Raw genomic sequence first — 18976 nt, 5'->3', positions numbered from 1 at the left:
TTTGATTTTCCTTAAGCATTGTTACTTGGGTTTGATGTACAGGAGACAAAACTTACGCCCGTATTCACAAACGATGCTTGCTTAAGTGAATTAGAAAACGGAACGCACAGCGCTGAATAGAGCTCTGTGATTGGTTCGTGTGTCACCCTGTGCGTCCACGCGCACTGTGAGACCTCATAGTAATGTTTGTGAATACGGGCATTATTCTGTTATAAAACAAAACTGTGTATTTCAGTTAGGCTACCCCTATTAAAGTGTCGTGCCTCTATTAATGAGTAAAACTCACGGTAGAGATGGGATTACGTAAAGTTCAAGTGCGCCGTTAGTCCATTCAGTGTAAATGGCATCGTGGATAACCGGTAAAGTGCGGTGCACACTGACTGCGTCTGTGTCAATTGTATGCATAACTAAGCAATAATGCATTGGAAATTGTTTTGTATTTATTAAACGCATTACCATATCATATGAACAAAAAGAATTCGAGTAATGAGTATGTAATTCGAAGTTTAGTTCTATATTTATATCCTACTTAAATGTTTACCTTAAAATAATGAAGTCAGAGCTACATAAATATTGAAGAGAATAAATACAAAAGAATTTAAAGGAAAACACCATCGAGCCTGCCTTGCAATAGGAATTTTCCGAAGGAAGCTTTGAACGCAGTCAATCTACACGTATAGTAATTTTTCGTCCGATTTTTCTTTAATTTTCTTAAACCTTTACCGAAAATTCTACAGGTAAAAGCAGACTTTGTGGTAGCTAGTCCTTTAGCCTGCTTGCTTAGTACCTCAGTAAAAACTATTCATACGAAACGCATCGATTGTAGAGCGCTCTTTAGTACACCTGCGCTTGCGTTCGCGCATCGCTAGACTGCGCTATCGGACGCACTTTTTGCCTTGTTGCGTGAACTTGCTTGTTGTGCGTTTATTTGTGCTGCACTGTTGCTTCACAACATCTTTCTCTGTGAATTATGGGTTTTTGCTGCATCTTAGGAAAATATTAGTTCCGGGCTTTAGCAAAGTTGTGCTTTGTAGCAAAAAAAGATCTATAACAAAGAAATGGAAAATCAGAATAAGATGGATATCAATTCTCATTTTAATGGTTAAATAAATTTTATAAAAAAAAAAAAAAAACGACTCCAAAAAACCTACACTAAAACGTAGAAAAATAATAAATAATAAGTAGGTAATTAGTAATTATTTTTCTACGTTTTAGTGTAGGTTTTTTGGAGTCGGTTTTTTTTTTTTTTTATAAAAGGACAATGTTCGTTCTCCATACATTGTTCGCCGTTCTATAAACTTATTGATAGCAATATTGTTATCATAACCTCTTACTTACTAGTATTGTATTATAATATTGTATGCACATCGATTTGGGAGATGTCCTGTATTGTAGTTGTCGCAGCCAAATTGTATTATAATATTGGACGGGTTTTGGAAATAGCTCGGCGTTCCACTTTTATGATTTACTTACTTACATTTTGCACGTAAACAAATAACATGAATCCTATGTTTACTTTCCACTCTTGACATTTAACACGTGACTTACCAAACTAACTATCTCCATGGTTACCGTCTTAGTCTATGCATGACTAGGGATTGAACAACTTTTAATTGAATATTATTAATAATTCTGGATAATTTTTATCGATTGAAAAATATTCGGTATTTGAATCGAAAGGTATATTCAATTTTATCAATATCAAAATATTCAATTTTAATAATAAAATAAATATTATTTACTACCACCTATGAAATGTTCTGAAAATTGCCTGGAGCGCTCCCCCAATCCTGGGTTTTCCCTTTCCAAGCTGAGAGGACATCATTTTGGTTCTATCGATACATTATAAAGGTACTTAATATTTGAAATGTATTACTAATTATTGTTATAAGCATTTTGAGCGAATAAAACTTTCAATTCTATTAGAACTTTAGACATTTCTCTCACTTTAAGCGGCATTGGATTTTTCATCGGATTTTGAAACTGTTACAGATACCTATATTAAAGATGATCCCATATTGTTGTCATTGTCAATATCAGTATTATGATCACAATTCTTTTTATTTTATTCATGACCTTTTAGACCAGTTGGACACATTAGATAGCTTCTTGTAGTATCGTGCAATATATTTTTAACTTTTAATTAAAATCTAGTCATACTGTAGCAATTTGGACGATTTATTTTATTTACAAGATCGGTATCTTATTGTCTATGATGACCGCAGTCAACATCACTATTACGTGGATTCCTAACAATGAAGTACGGCATTGCCTTGTGCTGATTTTACATAGATTTTATCGACACAAATTATGGAACTTCATAGGATATGGAGCAGGCCACGCCCTAAAATGTCCGGATGTCGTCATAGTACTATGGAATACATATAAAAGACTTTTATTATTTCATTTTCTAATCCTCAAGTGTCCATTACAATCTAATTAATATTTATGTATTCAAAAAGTAAGAGATTAATTTTGATACTTTACTGCTGTGCCCGGGAATCTAAGGCCGTTTCTGACAATGTCCTTTATTTATTTCTTGCTTTTTAGTTAACTAATTATTACCTTGATGTTACCACTGAAGGTAGGCAGTACACTGAGACCAAAAAAAATTGGTTCATAATCGGCGGAGATATTGCGTATAAAAAAGTTCATCCCCAATTTTCCACCCTTGGGGGTGAAATATTTTCTTCAAATTCGCATGAAACCACCCTTTTGATAATACCTATTCAACAAAAAAATAATCGTTCAAATTGGTTTATAATCGGCGGAGATATTGCGTATAAAAAAGTTCATCCCCAATTTTCCACCCTTGGGGGTTGTTTTTTTTATTATTAAATTTAAATGGGACCACCCTTGAGGTATTACCTATACGCCGAAAAAAGATTTGTTCAAATCGGTTCATAATTGGCGGAGTTATCGCGTAACAAACATAGAAAAAAAAAAAAAAAAAAAAAAAAAAACATACGGGTCGAATTGAGAACCTCCTCCTTTTTTGAAGTCGGTTGAAAAAACTTTATTTTCTAGAGATTCTTTTAATAATGTAAAGTTGACTCATTCATGTAATAAGAACGTCCTCCTTTTGTTGAAGTCGGTCAAAAATATTCTGCTTTGCAAAGGTATACGAACTAATAAAACTTTAATGGCCTATACAACTAATTTAATTTGTCAATTAACGAATGCGAACTTTTTGAAATCTTTATCGGAAATATTTTAGATAAAATAAAGCAATCTTGATGGAGTTTACAATTAAAATCATATCTAACAGATTAGATAATTTATCACAGTTTTGAGATATAGAATCGATAATTGGTACATGGTCATTTAAATACTGTAAGCTCAATTATGATTATACAATCGTGATGATCATACCTATTAGATAACTCGGCGCATCTTCATGATGTTTAGGTACACACAACGTAATTACCTATTACATGACGTCAGCCTGTGATAGGGTTGAATGTTCATTTTATTCGACAACCGGCGGCTTTACCTTTGATAAAGTACTTAGATAATTCTTAAAGGTAGAGCTTACATAATTTTAATATACCTACTTAATTATATACTAATTAGCCATTGGTATTGACAATTAAAACCTCAATTTTACATTGCTCTGGGAATTTTTATTTTTTACTTTTTGGCATCCCTAACCTCGAGGTCTACTCACAGATCCTCTATGACTCTTCATTCAGAGGACGCCCAGTGCGCATCGTGACATGATACCTCGCAACACGGCAGCAGGAAACACACTACTACACGGTTGCATTATTAAAAAATAATAATGAGTCGTTAACTGGTCACTTAGATGATGATTTAACCATTTAACCGCGCTTCACGGTTACGTGATCATGTTCGCTCCTCAGTTGATAAAAAGGCTTTGTCTTTACACCTCAGGAGATCCGAAATGTATTCGTCAGGTGCAATACAAAATAACGGCGTATTTAAAGTAATGTTTATTCACTGCTGTGAGGCGCGCGCGGATCGAGCAAAATATTTGTTTGAGACGGCCAGTGCGTTTCTGATGTGAACACATCTTTACATGGCTTTATTAATAGAAAATAATAATATTATGCAGCTTACTGTATGGTGCAGAATACTAACTTATGGTTTGTAATAATGGTTCCGTTGTAACGCAGGTAAATGTAGAGTTTTACTGTGGATAACAAGTGCCATGGTGTCGCCAGGATGCATCTAATGCTAAATTTAGCAAAGTATTTTATTTACGTGTATTTGAATCGCTTCTATTTCTGTATGGCTTCCATGAAAGGATGTGCAAAACTATTTATGGTCGGCAGGTGCCTGGCCATTTGCATAAAAGTATCATGGTGCTGTTAACTACATAGAATATCCTTAGATTTTTTTATAAACTATTTATTTATAGCATATAAAATAGAAAGATTTTAATTGAAATGATATTATTCGTAAAATATGTCAGTAATTAAGATGTCACGATATTAAAGTTTTCTACCAAGAAACCCAGAAACCTTTGACTTTGGTGTTGAAAGCCATGTAAATCTATTTGCATAGAATAGTACATCTTACTGGCACAAATATATTTTCATTTATGTGACACAGAACTTTCTATGACACTCGAACCTAATCTACAAAATTTTTGAGATCACCAAGTCAGTTTAGTATCTTTTTTCACTCGATTGTATCATTTCCTATGATTAATACTGCCATAGTTTGTTGACTATCAGGTGTTTGCGCGACCTAATCTCTTGGTTGCACAGTTGGCAAGCCCTATTGTAAGTTTAGTGTTCCACATCGACGATCTGGCAGTCTCACGCGCAGGCACCGTTCGCGGCCGAATTCCGACTGATTCGCGTTAACTCACCCACATTTACTTGTTTACATGTATACCTTTACATATATTACTTAAGAATACTTGCAAGTGGGTGACACGCATTCTTCGCGTTCTTTTGTTTTATTTATATTGATAAGATTCTTACTGATTTATTACGTGATAGAGTACCACAGACCTTGTGTGGTCTGTGTAGAGTAGAGTACCCTTATTTGGGGTTCATTTCACTGTTACTTTCGGTTGTGTATTTCAAATAGCCATTTTTCTTAGATTCGACAGCTTTCGACTATTCGATTTGAATGTAAAATAAAGCTATCACAGTAATAATGATGTATTGTATACAGTTATGGAACTGCAAGCGACACTGAATTCAAATGACAGCAAATTCATTTTGTATTCATGAAGATTTTCTCGAGTCCGATCGAGACGTCAGTAGTAATATTATTGCTTTGGAAACTCAATTTCGTTGCAATACGAGTTCTAAAAGAAAGATAAAGTTGGATTATTGGGTAAGTTTATAACTTTAAATGATAAAACTACTTTATTATTCTGAGATGCAAATTGATGCAATGTTTTTAGTCGTTATAGAATCACAAAAAATGAAGGAAAATATAAATATATCCCGTCACTACACGGAGAGAATAGATAATAAGTAGAATATAGAGCGCTATAGATTAATTTTAACGTTATTAATGAAAGAATATAAAAATAGACTTAAAACAATATCAGACACAATGAATCACAATGTATAAAATTTTTTGATCGTCAGGTTCAAAGCTTTTTTTCAGCAGCCAAGATTATACAATTAGCATAGCGAAATACGGAAAGTATTTACATAACCGAACTGCCACTCGTCTCCTAGTAATATCAAGGTTGATTTTACGCGCAATGATTGTAGCTGATACGTATGAATGGGCAGCGCAGCGACAGGCGAGCGCGGGGTGACATTGACATTGGCCCGCGCGGGTCGCAGCGAAACGTTGAACTCGCAGGTAAATTGTTTACTAACAAAATTCCATTAGGCATTCAGGTGGGACCTTTGAGGGCTTCGCATTAAAAAGGTTAGATTACAGACTTATGTTAATTTAAGCCAGACATCCAAATGTAGAGGTATAAAACTTGAAAGGCTGTACATTAATATGAAAGACATCTTATAATTAACAGAATACTGAATCTACTACTTAGTAAATACGCTTAATGTAACCTAAATTTAATTTAAATAGTTGCAAGCGTGGCATTTGGCAATTTATAGGAATTTAAGTGAACATTTTTGACAAATAGGGGCAAATAGGGGCTGAAAGTTAATATGAATTTTGAAATGATGGGATCCAAGTATTTTTTCGTATCAATTTTGTGTTAAGTGCTATAAAATTAAATGTAGTTATTATATCATTCATTTAATTACTCCATGGGAACAGGAAGTAACAAATTAATGAAACCCCAAATAAACATCACAATTTAATATATTTCCATTTGATGATGGCACGCGATCTTCTAGCCAGAGGATATATTCATATTATTCAATTATTTACAGCCTCAATAGCAAATTATAGTGTACGTCGAAGAATTAGTTAGATCTTGAATCAATTACTATGAAGGTTTACCGGTATATTCCCATCATCATAATAGTGTATCGATTGTTATTATTACTTAGTATCTAACTACTATTCGCTCGAGTAAGCTTCCAACTATAACATCATTGTATAGTTCGCCTCAATAGAATCTGGCAATCTTACAAATGGAATATCTTTAGCTTTTGCAGTTAATGTGAATTGTATTCTTTTTGCTGGTAAAAAGTTAAATAACATGTTTTCAGATCACTGATACCGTAAATTCTCTACCAAAATGGTAGAGTATCTGTGTGTGTAGTATTGGGTATCCTAGTAAGGACATCAGTCTACTAAATACTTAAATAGGATATAACCTGTTTAAGCTGCAAAATTCTGCATTTTGTAATTGACATAATCTGTTACTATTTTCAAGATTCGCAAAGTATTTTAATGCAGATTATACTGCTCTAAATGTACTTATGTTTTAAGATTAATAAAAAATGTGTGCAATAAAGATTAATAATAAAAAAAAGATTACTGTCACTTCTCTCTACCAAAATAGCACATTTTTATCATACGTACCGATTTACAAGATTGCCAAAGTCTTTTGAAGCTGACTATACTGCTCTACTTGCTCTAGTTTAGTACCTAGGCCTACATCGGTCAGTTCCCACGCTGTGACGCTGCAGCCGTGAGCTGGTGACTCAGCATGGCAAGGTCTGGGCCTGAGGCAACGCTACGTGTTAACGACAACCGCGCGAAAACTGGAAGGGCATTATGGTTAGCGGTGATGTGGTACAGTTGTAACTGTAACGTCTGTAACATGTGCGATATCGTGTCATGCGACATAATAGTCATTATAATACAATGGCATGACGGTAACACGACGCAACAATTTTAAGAATCGACTATGTAACTGCCTAGGTTACTACTATATTTATAGCTATCTACTTACTCCTTTTTAGTTACTGTAATTTATTGTTGAAATCTTTTTATTTTAACTTGTTTTTATATCAGTAATCTGATTTTTTTAATGTAAAGTTAAATTAACTTCGACGTGTTGATTACATAATAACATAAAAAGAGGCATTAGTTTGAAGCCTTACCGACTCAAGCGATAACTTGATAAGTAGGTACTACATTGATTACTGGGTATCTAAAAACATTTAGTACAATCGATGACCAAAAAATCCAAACAACAGCTTCCTGATAGCAATCAACAATTTATTTCTACATCGCAATTATTTTTTTGTTGAATTTAGCTCTAATAATGTTTATGATTATGACACATCATTGAGGAAAAACGTTGATAAAAAACACCATTCATCCGTGATATCGATAACGGACGGTGGTCGATAGTGCAACGGCTGACCCTGAGGTGAGGTCACACTGCTCCTTACGAGAGAAGCACAGCCACCGAACTGAGAAAAAATAAAACGTGAATAATTACCTATGATCTTATATACAAACATGCCAATACGCAGTAGGAGAAAAAATCGTGGGAACTCTACAATTGATTTGCATTTTTGCTGGGCGGTCTATTTCATATTTTGTGTTGTCATTGCTTAGGTAGTTCATTGTATTACCTACTAATCTTCGATCTCAACAAAAAGTAATATTTGTAATATACTTCAATTACTCAGTCTCCTGCTGATGTCGATAATGTGTTTGGACCGATTTTTTTACCTATTATTTATAAATTATCCAAATCTGTACATCTTGCATGTTAATCTACAGGGTGTTAGGTAAATGGGTATATGAGCCGACACTAGCCCATGTTAACATGGGCATATAAATGGTATGGTGAACTCAGAAAATTGATATCTCCATTTTAATTATTTTAATTTTCATACAAATCAGATTTTATAAAATTTAGTAATATGAAAATCAAAAAAAATTAAATTATGATATCAAATTTTTGACTTCACCATACCATTTATATGCCCATGTTAACATGGGCTAGTGTCGGCTCATATACCCATTTACCTAACACCCTGTATACTCGTATATGCGAGTACGATGCAAATCGTTTCGCATACTCCATTGATTGCTGCTAGAAATATTGTTACCGTTGGAAATATGTTTCGAACTAGATTTTTGTGATCCAATTAACACGTATTGTGCGCAATATTAATAGAAGCCTATCATTCTTATTCACAGAAAATACTAAAATCAAATTAATAACTATTGAGATTGATTCGTATGAGTCATGTTCATAAATATTTCGAGGTAATTGACCGCATATTTTCAAAACGCTGGCGCAAAAACTGTACATTGTTTTTATAGAGTTTTAATCCTAAATGACAGTGCGTGTCCACGTCAAGTGAATTCAGTTCTAATTATTTAATTTAATGAGTAACAGAAATGGAACGAGTATTAATTAGGTGAATTCGAACGTTAATCCTTTTTCTATTAGTTTAATCCTAATTAGTTTCATCAAAAATCAGGCATGTTTTATTGATGCTTTTTAATAATTAAAATGATTGTACTTAAACACGAACTCTTTCAATTAGTTTTTTACTATATTATCTTTAAATTCAATAAAGAAGGAACTAAATGTAAAAAATACTTACTCACTCATGTCAAATAATATCATGAAAGGATTGAATAAAAACTAGCTTATTACATCACGTTACATGTAGTGTTTCATTACTGTTGTGTTAAATAAAATAAATGAGCTAATATCCTCTTCGTTTTATTTAACGCTTATGTAATCAAAATCATTAGTTGACGTAAATTAATAGTTTTCACCTTTAAAGTCACTTCAGATATGAGATTATGACTTCAGCGGATACTTCTACAGTAATATTCTTTTCAAGAAATCATGTGGTATTATATCACCTGCTACCGTTTACTAGGACTCTTCAAAAAATATACTTTCCTACACAAAACAGAAGTGGTTAGGTAACTTTATTAATATTTTTTTGTTGGAAAAAGCGTTTTGTAAATAAAATGGAGTCATGACATTTCAGAGGGCTTAGTGCATCAAACGTCGTCACTAGTGAGCGTGTAAAAAAATGACATTAAATGTATGACGGATTGTACAGCGCCCCTAGCGGAAACTTTCAAGAACTAAAATGTTCATATAATTTTTTAACGCGCTCACTGATCAGGACGTTTGATGTAAACTCACACTAAGCCCTCAAGTAAAATATCTAGGTACCTAAAACACTTTAATAATTATTCTACTAACCAGTTGAATATTGTTTGTTGCAGATGTAAAGCGGACAGTGAGAGTGGCCCCGCTTGATCGGTTAAGTGTGATGGACTAGCGTTGCGCCAAGATGCACACCATGGACACCATGGGCTACGGCCACAAGAAGTACCGGCCGCCGATATCGCCCACCAACTTCTACCAGCACCAGCATGACTACTATTCGCGACATACGACACTTCGGCCACAGGTTAGAATCTTTCATCATCAATGTTTCAAATATTTCTTTTCATGAGCATCAGAATATAATATTTTCGTTTCAAAATTGAACAAATCATCCATTAGGTCAGTGAGAGAGATTGGTGAGGATTACCTACCAGGTCAGTTCAGCATACCACTCTCTCACTCACAGCATGCCATAAGTTTCCCCGCTGTAGTAAAAAAATACAGATTACACTACAGTTTTTAGCTTTTTCAGACACCGTCATGTTTTTTTTAAAGTGACAGATCTCCAAAGTTGTAATATTAGCAGAAGAACATCTTCTAATAAACTCCCCTTTGGTATATTTATTCTTTTTGAACAAAGCTCAAAGCCGTTTTTATGTTATACGTACATATTTGAAGTACCTTGGCCTCCCATTATACGAGTTCTTTAACACCTCGGTCATGCTTATGGCGTAGCTAAAGTATGCTTAACATAATACAGCACTGCTTAAAGGCACTTTATACGCAACTTGGTGCGATGAAACATTGTTATGAGTGCATCTAGAGTGCGCATGTAATGTTACATATCGAGGCTCTTATTGTATTTTTTATGAGAGTGTATAAAGACATATGGGGTGAATATTTTAACTGCCCTGTGCATTGAACAATATCGATGCATAGTTAATTCGTAACTTTTTAAGATCTCATCGATCACTTTTCGATGATAATTGAAATTAATATCCTGAACATTAAACCTAAATTAAACATTAAACTTATAACTTCTTAGATTACTACAATCCTATTGTCATATTTTGTCAGTTTTATAAGATTAGATAATTTCACTCTTTTTGGATTCGACGTAGTTATTATTTCTTTCGTCAGGCTGGTCTCTCTCTCTATGTCTCAGATTGAATGCATTCACTCAGCACTTCAATCCCTCCAATTGAATCTATCGATACCAATTTAAGTACCAAACGGCGTTGTGTATAATTTTCGAGATGGCCGATGGGAGCGGGTCCGAGCTTAGGGCCGGCGGTCCCGTTACCAACGGTACCCGCCGATCGCTAAACTGGAATAACCGACCAACTATTATACTCGGCTCTAAATTAAAAGAACCGCATCATATTCCACAGTTTTGGGGTTGCTATTACTGCTGCTCCAATAGCTGCTACGAAAGTTATGTCCTGCTTGGTATTGTTCTGTTTGTGTAAAGGCTTGAACAATACGTATTTATTTGAACTAATATAAAAAATCAATTAAAATTACAGTTCTTATAGCTACTGTAATCACAAACCGCAAAAATTATTCTCTAACAATCTAAACCGTTCTATAGTTCTTACTTCTTACTCTATCCAGTTTTTCAAGAGTACTAATAATATATGTAATTTGATTCAAGACCCCTTATGTGCAGCTATTTAAAAAAAAAAGATTCATGCATTCAAAAACTCTATGCAGCATGCAGTCATGCACGCCATAATTCGTGACTGAGATTATACATACATGCAGCCGCGGAGATTAATATCAATTTGGTTTTACGACGCGCACGTCATAATACCAGTTCATAGGAAGCCATGAGTGAGAACAATACCAAAAAAGAAGTCGTCGGATGAATCGTGAAATATACATAAAGTTGCCGGAAGTTTGTTCCTGCGTAGTCAATTTGTCAAGCTAATATGGGCTCTCCTTGACAGACGTACGCTGACGAGTGTAACAATTAGTAACGCACACACAACCGGAGGAAGGCACTTTTTGTTAACATGTTAACTTGCTTTTTGTTTTACATTATCCGGCACAAACTAGATTAAATTATAAATTATTAATTATAATTTACGAGCATTGTTCATTTTCTACAGCTAGACAACTCTATATAAAACTTTTTGTTTATAAGACTATCTAGACATGCTTCAGTTTTGACTAATTGATTACCCATGACGTAGGTTATTAGAACTGCGCTCTATTTATGCGAATATAAGTTTATTTCTCGATACTGTTAATCGATTGCCAATCGATAACGTGACGGTAATTGGTGCGACATCGTTGCGCCCGCGCCGATCGCACGGTGTCGTTCACCGTCGCTGCGTAACCGTTACGTCTGCTTTGATCTCAGGGCATCAAATTTCTTGCATTCTTATTACGTGTCAGTCCACTTTGTCTTTAGTTTGACCATAAAACTTTTTAAAGCTAAAAAAGCTCTTTAAACTTTATAGTTGAATAAAATTTCTTATGCATGATAGATAAAACACACTCAGCATTTTTTTTTTCAAGTTCAAATCTAAATCCCATTACTAAGTGACCTCACGTAGCATTAAAACGTTTCGATGTTTTTGTAATTCATTTTTGTTTACCTTTCAAGCATTCATAATGTTCATCATTTTGATCTCTGTCACGTTCCTTTACAAAATTCGTCTTAATGTGAAGTGTATGGCGGTCTTTCACGTTTATTGAATCTTAGATGTAGAGACAGAATACATTTTTATAGACCAATGAGTTAAAATGAAGGTTTATAATATGAGTGGCTTTACGTTTATTAATTTAACGTATTTATACAAAATGGTTTTATCTTTTTAATCAAAAGTACCCGTATCTATTTATAGCATTTTAAGGCTATACTATATTCATTACCTTTTTAATTTACATAAACTAATGATAATTATTATGAATAGTACATTCATTAATTCATTTTTATAAGTTGATGAATTCCTCAAAATAATATATTAAGGCAGTGTTTTTGTACATAATGGTGTTAAGTGCTGATCCAAAACTTGACCAATATCTGACCGCAAGTCATTGAGAATGTAGGTACGTGACGTAATAAAAAAGATTGTCAAATCAATCTCATGCTCTAGTAGGCCAGATCTCGATCTTCTAACACAATTTTAGTGAATCCGAATCACACAGTTTATTTACTCTCAAAGCTTTATGATTCTAAACAACAGTAAGTAGGTAGTCTAGTTTTCATCAGCTATTGCTTTGTTAAACTTAAAGATTTGAACCAAAGCTTTTAATGATTCTACCTCTATCTGTTTACCGGATCATGTGATTAATATTATTTAATATAGAGTTCAATCTTTAATTTAAGATTTTGGTTCAATCACATGGAAATACACAAATTAAAATCTCTCTGTACACTAAATTGTTCCCTGTTGTGTTAAGACTTTAGAGATTCAAATCAATCTGTATTTCCGAAAAGAAATGTGATTCTGTGCTACGGTGGGCACGTCAAATCGTTCGTACTTTACGATTCGATTGGGAAAGAAGCACCCCGCAGCGCCCGAGTGCGTAACGGTGACGACCGACCTTAGGATCATACCTTCCATTTGTTTCCGGCGCAGGCGCAGTGAAAACGGTAAGTTTTTTTACTCAATTCGGGTTTTGAGGCTTCGATGAGTAATGGGTACACTGGATCATTGGTCAGGTGGTTGAGCGGTTTAACCGGTTAACGCAATCTGTGGGACCCTGAAGGTACTTATCAAAAAGTTTAAAAGTGCTAGGTACCTACATAATTTAAGCTTTGGAAAAATGAAGCGCGATTGGAACTTTCCAATTGACCCCTTTTGGGAAAGCTCGAAGATATGAATTTTTATATTTGTTTTGAACATTGGTACAGATGGTAGCATGTAGGTAATAAATAATCTTCTATCCATAGTTACCATAGTTATAAAATACCTACTAGTTTTGTTGTACAGAACCCTTGTTATAAATTCATATTTCTAGAGCCCACATGTAAGAATCTTAATTTATCATTTAAAAATTTTAGCAATTATGTTTAAATTTATTGCATTTGTATGGTTCATTAAATAACATTTCTATAAAAAAGCCATAATTTCAGCGTCTGTTGAGCACAGTTGGCGTTGCATATGCAATCTTACATTAAACAAACGAGAGATCATAACGAAATAATCCTAAGCAATGGACCAAGAAGTGTAGGTACAAGCGTACCGAAAGCTTTGGACAAATATGTAGTTTATATCGTATCTTAATTCTGTTGTAGGTACTATTTGGATTTAATAAAGACACTGTAAGAAAACACCTTTACTGCTTACTTATTTTAAAAACTTTGCGCTACAATATTTTTAGTCAAATCAAGTAATACACCTGAACTCTACATTACTATGTTTTTATTTGGATAAATTCGTAAACTCCAATGTAGCTAAGTATTTATTTTCTAGTCCATCTTTTCTTAATTACCTACTTCGGAAGCACGTAAAGCAACAAAGCTTGAATACAGTCATCGTGTTAATTGGTAATATAGTAGGAAAACAAGTCTGTGGGTGGAATGTTAACACTTAATGCCCATTCAGCTATCAATCCGTTACGAGTGTTGAAGCCTGCTGCATCCGAGTGAACAGTTACTTTGATGTCGAACCTCACGTGCGGGAGTGATAAATTACTATCAGATCCGTTGACGAAAGAGCATTGATCGATCTTTTAAGAACCTAATGTTGATTTTCCTAAAAATTTTTTATCAGGTTAAAATTTAAGATATTCTGTGGGCTAATTCAAATGCATTTGTCGAGAGTAGAAATCGTCTGTCAAATAATTTTCTAGTAATCAATTTTGAACTGATTGTCAAGGTAATACAGTTGAAAATTGAATATCAAAGCCAGACTACGCCTAATGTCAGATCAGCCGATGGTAGATGCCAAATTTCCAATATCGCGTACGAAGACGGAGAACTTTGTCAATATAGTGGTACATAAGGGTCATAATTAGTGGATGCCGACGATTTTCGCGCTGTCATCTCAACGACTGCCCACCCTTGTCGTTAGAGCAGTCGACTGGATAGAAAGCATGGAATTAACATGGTGATTGATAAACTAGGTGCAAATAAGCATAGGTATTTTATAACCACAGAATGCTTTTTGCTTAAATTTGAAAATAAAGGATATTGTTCTGCGTCCATACATCGTTCGCCCCAAGACCCCCAAGCAATGAAATAATGATTTTTATATGTGAAATTACTTAACGATTGTCACCTTATACTCCACTAGCTTTTCGCTCGCGGCTTCGCGCGCGTGGCCTACATTAGGTACCTACATATTTTACGGAACCCTATTATTTTCCAAAATAAAATTTAGCCTGTTACTCGTGGATAATGTAGCTTTCGAATGGTGAAAGAATTTAATAAAAACGGTCCAATAGTTTTTGAGTCTATTCATTACAACCAAACAAACAAAGTTTTCCTCTATATAATATTAGTGTAGATACTTAAAGCACGGATAAGCGGGAGATTCGTTACAATAGGAAAAATGCTTCAGATTTTGAGGTTATTAGCATAACAGAAGTACATTTCCATTTTCTATCTTCTATAGGTACTTATAATAAATCTGTAGAGAGGTCAACTCTGTACATGAAATATCATGAAATATATTTTCAAAATAACTATCAGGGGGTGATACTGATGCCAAAAATGCAATCAGTAAAATTTTTGTCTGTCTGTCTGTCTGTATGTTCCTTATAGAAACAAAAACTACTCGACGGATTTTAACGAAACTTGGTACAATTATTCTTCATACTCCTGGGCAGGTTATAGTATACTTAGGAATTCCCACGGGAACAGGAATTAGCGGGAAAATCCTTTTGTATGAAAAATCTAAACCGCTTAAGTTAGACGCTTTAAATTTCGCACGTAGGTACTTTAGTAAACTAATTCCCACGGGAACTGGAATTCGTGGGAAAATCCCTTTGTATGAAAAATCTAAACCGCTTTAGTTAGACGCTTGAAATTTGACATGTAGAGGTATCTTAATAAACTTAAAGCTTAGTTACAACAGGATATTGCAAAATTTCCACGTGAACGGGAAAAAACATTTGAACGAAAAAATCTAAACCGCGTAAGATAGATGAAGGGGGTAAAACGGGATCCACGCGTACGAAGTCGCGGGCGGCCGCTAGTTGCTAATAAAACTATTTATTGTCAAGAATTATATGTATAATAATGCGAATTCCCGTTCCCGTGGGAATTAGTTTACTAAAGTACCTACGTGCGAAATTTAAAGCGTCTAACTTAAGCGGTTTAGATTTTTCATACAAAAGGATTTTCCCGCTAATTCCTGTTCCCGTGAGAATTCCTAAGTATTCTATAACCTGCCCAGGAGTATGAAGAATAATTGTACCAAGTTTCGTTAAAATCCGTCGAGTAGTTTTTGTTTCTATAAGGAACATACAGACGGACAGACAGACAGACAAAAATTTTACTGATTGCATTTTTGGCATCAGTATCACCCCCTGATAGTTATTTTGAAAATTATATTTCATGTACAGAATTGACCTCTCTACAGATTTATTATAAGTAGGTATAGATATGTAGGAGAGACGTCTTAATTACACTTTAAATCGTAGATCGTTAAAGAACCCCTTTGTCAAACCGTATGAATAGCAGCAAATAGAACTTTGCGTATTGGAAAAATAGGAATGCCTACGGAAAAGCCAAACATTTGTTAAAAAGAAGTTAATATATTTTACTTACATTTAAATCCAAAAATATCTTTATTCCGACCCAAGGGTAAGTAGGCAGTTATGTAGGTATAAATGAAAATACGTATGTAGGTACTTATTATTTATTAATGGTCATGTTCTACATTTTCTATTAAATATGGGCCCAATACATCAATGATGTCGCCATCACAACAAAGTACCATAAATGGTTTAACGAGATTCCGATATTTGTATAGGGAATAAGTTTTTTTTTTGGTATGCATAATTGCTACTTTTTTGCACATAAATGTATGTATGTACCATCCATGATGACAATAGCCTTTCTTTGTGGTAAATCGTTTCCTGGCTTCCCGAAAAGAGACTGGAACATAAAGGTTTCTTTGGGCTACTTCCTCTCTACTAATATGTTGTAACCCTAAATGTGCTGGTACGAAATGTTCCTCCATCATACTGCGTGCTTTCATTACATATTTTGTAAGAGTACTCCTTGAAATGCCAAGTAATGTAGCTATTCTGTCATCTGAATCACCGGTCCTCAGCTTCATTAAATAAGCACCAACTGTAGTAATTCGTGCTCTCTGATAGTATCTATGGCAAAGAAGATCTGAAGGACGAATCTGAAAATAAAATAAAACATCAGATTCACAGTTCAACAATAAGAAGAGCAATATTTATATAGGATTAACGACTTTTGTGTGTAACGGAATAGTAAGATGAGTGATGAAAGATAATTTATGATTTGAACGCTGAATGATGAGGAATGATTGGTCTATGGAGGAAACGAAAGGGATGAATGAGGAACGAGGATTGAGAGTGAGAATAGTGGTAGTTTAAAAGAGTAGTCTGTTGTTATGCAGGAAGTATAAATAAAACTTTACTGAGTTTATTTGGCTCAGGGAATTTTTAACTGGCTTTATAATAGTAAAAATTATGTTTAATATTATGTAAGTAATAATATTGCAATATTTTAATAATATAAGTCTATTTGTATTATACAGGGTGGAAACGATAAGTGATCTATAACACTTTTAATATTGTGTGGCTGGCATACATTTAGTATGGAGGCTGAAAACATTGAATTTTCGGATAGATCCAGTTAATTCTGTAACTATTTACTGATACCGTTAGAAAGAGCTCGTGAAGCACTTTCAGGATGAGTAACCAGTTTTTCGATATCTTGTGTAGTTTAGAAATAATCGAGTGAGATCACTTATCGTTTCCACCCTGTATAACCTGTATGGATGAGAGTAGTGGCAGATTGAAAGCAATGGAAGGAGTTGAAGGATGGGAAGGCTGATTCGGAAAAAAACCTTTTTTATTATTATAATAAACCGGCATAATTATTTTTATGTATTATAAAACTGGCAGGGCTCTTACCTCTCTGGGTTGAATCCAATTTCGAACAATGTTTAATATATCTTGATTATTCTCTGTATCCAAACAATGACTTCAAGTTCGCAATAATGAACAACCACATCCAACACAAACTTGTTGGTGACCTACCGGGGCACCGGTTGGCATATCTGGAGAGTCTTGTGAAGTAGGTGTGGTATCTCTTTGCAATAATGAGTGACAAGCCCCACAGATGTAGTCATTTGCAGTAACCTGTTTAAAAATAATAATAATTAGAAATAAGTTTAAAAAAATTATCAGTTTTTTAATGTCCCGCACTTAAATTATTTTATTTTAGTATTAATTTACAGAAACCAATAACTTTACAAGAATTAGACTGATTGTATAGCCAATAACATTTTATTAAATAAGGACTTTAGCGTGCATTACCTCTAATGGAGTTAGTCGTTCCACAATTATGTTCCTGATGTTAATATGATGTTGAGTGTTAGTTCTCAGGGACATGAGCTGATGTGAACGTGTTCTAGGCTCTATAGTCCAGTCAATAAAGCATTATAGATGGAAAACCGTGGAACAAAATTTTTGACTTCGGGACTTTATTTAGGTTAGTTAGGAGGTGAACATAGCAAAAGTCCCCGCCCTTAGCCCTTGAGCCGGCGGGGAGAGGGGGGTTTAAAGGTACCACTTTTCGGTTTTTCGCTTAATCCTCAGAATCTATGCGTCCTACTGACATGACTACTATGAACCAAAAAAAGCTTATTCAATTTGCTACAGGTGAGATAGTCAAGTTTTTCTATATCTTGTATAGTTTTCGCGGCATCTGCTCTAGAAGGTCTGTAATATTGGAAATTTTATTTTTGTCTTACATGTTCCCATCAGGAGAAAATCAACTAAATCAACATTGAGCTAATATTATAGACATGCGGGAGCATGTTAAGCCCAGTTCCAGGGAGGGGACTGCACCGTGCGTATATTTAGACGAACCACTTGGAGCCACTTTTGACTCCTCATCACTCAAAAACTACTGTGCATTAACACTTCAAATTTGGCTCATTTGTTGAGACTTGCAAGATAAACATCAGCTTCAAATTTCATAAATATACCTCAGACGGTTCTTTAGGTATTGACGTCCAAAAATCTACATGTCTGACCTATAGACCAAATTCTAACCACTTCCAGATGACCTTGAAGGTTCAAATTTGGCATCCAGATAGGTAATTGTGTAAATACAAAGGAACAAATAAAAAACCCGTAAATTTTTACATTTCACAGGTGATAGATAGATTTTAGTGTCCTAAATGTCGATTTTTGAACGTCAATACCTAAATAACCGTTTGAGGTATATTTATGAAATTTGAAGCTGATGTTTATCTTGCAAATCTCAACACATGAACCAAATTTGAAGTGTTAATGCACAGTAGTTTTTGAGTGATGAGGAGTCAAAAGTGGCTCCAAGTGGTTCGTCTAAATATA

The 18976-nt window shown here is 34.4% G+C and overlaps 2 long non-coding RNA genes across 2 annotated transcripts in view; one reads left to right on the top strand and one right to left on the bottom strand.

The window, feature by feature from the left end:
- Positions 1 to 18976, top strand: part of LOC135072635 (uncharacterized) — a 48528-nt gene that overhangs the window by 2126 nt on the left and 27426 nt on the right. The window contains exon 2 of the long non-coding RNA XR_010257467.1: positions 9571 to 9758. This is a non-coding gene — a long non-coding RNA (uncharacterized LOC135072635). The remainder of the gene's footprint in view (positions 1 to 9570; positions 9759 to 18976) is intronic.
- LOC135072647 (uncharacterized) lies at positions 16288 to 18031 on the bottom strand. Its single transcript, XR_010257469.1, has 3 exons — positions 17933 to 18031; positions 17528 to 17755; positions 16288 to 16767 (listed from the first exon to the last, which is right to left on the bottom strand). It is a non-coding gene; the product is annotated as an uncharacterized LOC135072647 (long non-coding RNA).

Source organism: Ostrinia nubilalis, chromosome 1, assembly GCF_963855985.1.
Source record: "Ostrinia nubilalis chromosome 1, ilOstNubi1.1, whole genome shotgun sequence".
In the NCBI taxonomy this organism is placed as follows: Eukaryota; Metazoa; Arthropoda; class Insecta; order Lepidoptera; family Crambidae; genus Ostrinia; species Ostrinia nubilalis.
The sequence above is the reverse complement of the archived record's forward strand: the minus strand, read 5'-3'. Positions and strand labels throughout refer to the sequence as shown.